Raw genomic sequence first — 4,234 nt, forward strand, 5'->3', positions numbered from 1 at the left:
ATTAAAGATGAACTCAAGCATGCATATGAACTGACACACAACGAGAAAGCTGAGGGGTCACTGCCAAAACCCTCACCATCTCCTTCTGTTCCAGACAGCCACGTATCACTATGTGGCCTGGACCTCAGAGACCTTGACAAGCTAGTCAAGAACCTGGGCAAGTTCACGCCGAATTGGCCAGGTAGCCAAGATGTTAACGCCTATCTGCAAGACATTGACTTTCACCTGGAAATGAGACCCAATGTCACTGACAAAGATAGACTGTATTTGCTCCGAGCAACCTCCAGCCCTGAAGTGCGCAGCTTCCTGGACCATCAGCCGGCTCACACAAAGACTGACTACCTCCTGCTCCAAGAAGCCCTCATCAGAGAGTTTGATGACATCGAGTCTGAACAAGGACTTGTAGTTGCCCTGGAGACGAAACAAGGTCACCATGAGTCTTCTCAAGCCTACTACAGCAGACTCAGACGAACCCACTTCGGCACCCGCAATGAACCTGAGATGGAAGAGGACCTGAACTTCAAAATCCTCTTCCTGAGAAACCTCCATCCTGGGGTTCTTGCATGCCCCCACACCATGAACACTCAGCAATTACGAGATTTGGCACACAAAGCCTACGTCAAACAAAAGACGGCTTCAGAGAAGATTGCCAAAATCCCTGCTGATTATGACTTCAGCACTCATAGTCAAGATCTGGCCCTTGAGGATGCCCAAGGCCCAGACAATGCTAAACTACCTCCCAGTGAGTGGAATGTGTTGTCTTACAACAGACAACGAGACTGTCATGCTGATACCAGACCCAAACAGTGGAACTGTCGCTGGAAAGGACTGTCTGGACGACAACACTCACCTGAACGTCACCGGGAGAGACCGTGGAACAGGTCCACCTCATTTGCAAACCAAAAGGGGACAAGCTCGTGGGAATCAAGTGGTACTTCCAAGATAAAGCAACACCACCTTGACGCAACCAGCCCAAGAGGTCAACGAAAGAACTCACAAAGATTCCACGCTGATCAAGCTCCAACTGAATCCCCACAAGGGAAAACCTCACCATGTTTTGACACTCAAGAACTGATGAAAATGATCCTGAAAGAGTTCTTCCAACAAAGGGAAGAGGATCGGAAGTGGGAAAGGAAAGGAAAACCTGATTCTGCCTGACAAGCAATGACCTCACTAAACAGCACCTCTTCACCTCACTTACAGAGAACTGTAAGCACCATAACTTCAAAGACTCAATAGACTGTACCTGAACACCAGAGTTAGACGCTAACTCAACACCTGATGCCTCAGGTCACCACTGCATCACACAAGCACTTGTGGATGAAACCCTTCCAATTCCTAAGAGTGCTGTCTTGATCGTTTGCCACGCCGCTGAACCCAGAATCAATCCAAATCCTACCTGTGCCATGCCAACTCCAGTCCCTCAACTCCAAGTGACCAGGAAAGGGAAGGAACCAACCTGCTGACACAGACCCACTATCCTAAACTCTTATTTTAACGCTAACCTGTTTTTGTCATTTGTGCCATTTTAGGAAGACACCTAGCCCTAACTATGTTTCCTAAACCCAATACATGCACTCTCTCAAAGACGTCATCGAAGCGAGTCACCACCCAATCAGGAGCACCGTGTTTCCCCAAGGCCAGCCGGCGAAGGAGATTCGACTTCAGCAAAAAAGAATCTTCAGGATCCGATTAATTGAAATGAGCTAGTAAAACCCCTGATCAATATTAAAACGTAGGTTGATCCCCTACAGTGGATTTCTGATCTGAATTAGTCTAACCTGTACAATTATACATACAAAAAGCAGTGGCAATGATTCGGTTGTTAGATTTGTTTATGGATCTTGAACAACGCACCAGCTTAAATGTAAGCACCATTTTTGTGTTTGTACGCAGTCTCTTCTCTGTAGGCACCATGCAGGATTCAAAATGGCCATTTGCGTTAGGTATCTAGTTACCCTTTTAGTCATAACAGTTAATCTGGATGACAATGAAGGAAGTTTATGACATGCAAACACAACTTTAAAAGGTTTTCACAGCTACTGTGTTTCATCCAACAAACATTGCTCCCAACTTGAAGTGAGACCTTCAAAGACAACCCAGATGGGACTTGAACCCACAACACCCAACTCCAGAGGCTGATGCCCTATCCTTTAGGCCACTGGGCCATGTTACCAAGTTTTTGTCATGGAGCTCTTGTATGCCCTCAACAAGATGCCAACGCATGAAAAACTGCACTTTGGGATCTCGATGCCAGTTTGCATTCCATCAAATAAGATGTTTGCAATTAATGGACAAACATTTTCTTTGTGTAATCATCCACATTCGTGTTTCATTGGTCCTGGGGTATGGTTTGAGACTGGTCTTGAGTTTCAAATTCCAGACAAGGCCACTCTCATTAACATGAAATCACAACCTTTCTGCAGCTATTTTCTTGTTTGCATTTCATCATCATCCACCTAACATGAGACCATTATTTGAAAGCCACCGGGTACTTGAATTCAAGATCTCCATTACCAGAGCGTAACGTGATTGGATAATTCACGCAAGATTGGATGAATCTTAATTGAAGTGTGCAGCAAGTCTGAGAATTTGAAGCGAACTATTGACCTTGGATCATCACACATAAGCTTTGAGGAGACATGTCAGGATTTTTTCCATACAATTTATATATAACCCAACAAACACAACCCAAATGGGACTTAAACAAACAATCTCCAGGTTTGAAGGCTGATTTCTTATCCATTAGGCCACTGGGCCAATACTAGCGTTTGCCATATCTGTTGTATGGCTCAGGAAGTTCTTATAATTCAGAAAACAGCACTTTAGGATTCCTATACCGTATTGCATTCAGACGATCTGGTGTGTATACCTAATGACAAAACAGATTCTCTAAAGAGTTTTCCATTGTCATGTCTTTTTGACCTAAGGGTATGAACCTAGCTTTTTGAAGGTCAACTGGATTGTGCTGCATAGCCAACTTAATAAGAACTGCATCAAAGACAACCCAGGTGGGACTTGAACCCACAATCCCCAGCTTCGAAGACTGGTGCCTTATCCATTAGGCCACTGGGCTGTTTTTACTGCCTGTGAACTATAATACGCCTCCAGGGAGTTGCTGACGCACATAACAAAAAACAACTTGAACAAAAAGTATATTGGACCGGTTTCACAGAATTTTTTTGTGGCACCGCCAAACAGACAAAAAAGTAGCATGTTATAGGATTTCTTTGAAGGAATTCAATTAGAATTTTGATCATATTTTGGAACCATTGCTATAGGATTGTTTTATAGTACAATACATAAAAATCCTTTTGGATAATTTCTACAGTATTTCAATGAGATCCAATTTATATCTTAATTAAGATATGCTTTTCTAATGGCTCTCTTAGCCTATTATACAATAGTTTTGAATGTATTATGCTGTTTGCTAAAGCTCACCTTCATATACTTGAGTGTACAGTATTACTGCACAAATTTCCAAAGAAACATGTCTATACCAAAAACATATACAATGTCGCTAGACCAAACTGTGGGCTGGCCCACTCGAAACAGAAGTTCACTTTGGGCCCATAGCAAGTCCACACAAAGTGGAGTGTATATAGCCACAATGGGCGAAGTATAGGTATACTATCTGAATCAGAAGTATGTCCTGTGAGCATGCTCTGTGGGCATTTAGTAATTAACAAAATAGTAAGGTCCCACTAATACTAAGTTGAGTCCAGGCACAAAATGTGCCTATAAGGTCTCAGTAAAGCACTTTTATGCAGGGCCATTGTGGCTTTAACACAAAACAAAACTAGTTCACTTCTACTATGTAGCAAAAAAGCACAATATCACTTCAAATGCATAATTACATATTTTGAAAGCATAAAGTAAAATATAAAGACAACATGGACTATTTTTCAAAGGTTTGGGACAAAACTGCTTTAGTTTATAAAAATGCAGATATAAAAGTAACCTATAAAAATAATTATTCCTTTTTAATATGTTAGCTTTTCCAGTTGAATATGTTAAAATATAATTTATTCCAATGATGTTAAAGCTGCATTTGAGGCATTTGTGTCCTACATAAAATAATTTGAGACAAAACAACAAAACATAAAAAAATATACTTAGTTAAAAGAAGAACTAAGTAAGATTTTCATTTGTGTATTTTAATAATAATAATAATAATTCGTTACATTTATATAGCGCTTTTCTGGGCACTCAAAGCGCTTTACACAATGGGGGG

General features: G+C 41.4%; 1 non-coding gene across 1 annotated transcript; it reads right to left on the reverse strand.

Annotated features, from left to right (window-relative positions):
- Positions 1–3,003: 3,003 nt before the first annotated feature.
- Positions 3,004–3,076, reverse strand: trnar-ucg (transfer RNA arginine (anticodon UCG)). Its single transcript has one exon. It is a non-coding gene; the product is annotated as a tRNA-Arg (tRNA).
- Positions 3,077–4,234: the final 1,158 nt, after the last annotated feature.

Source organism: Danio rerio, chromosome 4 (assembly GCF_052040795.2).
Source record: "Danio rerio strain M-AB ecotype USA chromosome 4, GRCz13ab, whole genome shotgun sequence".
NCBI classification, from domain to species: domain Eukaryota; kingdom Metazoa; phylum Chordata; class Actinopteri; order Cypriniformes; family Danionidae; genus Danio; species Danio rerio.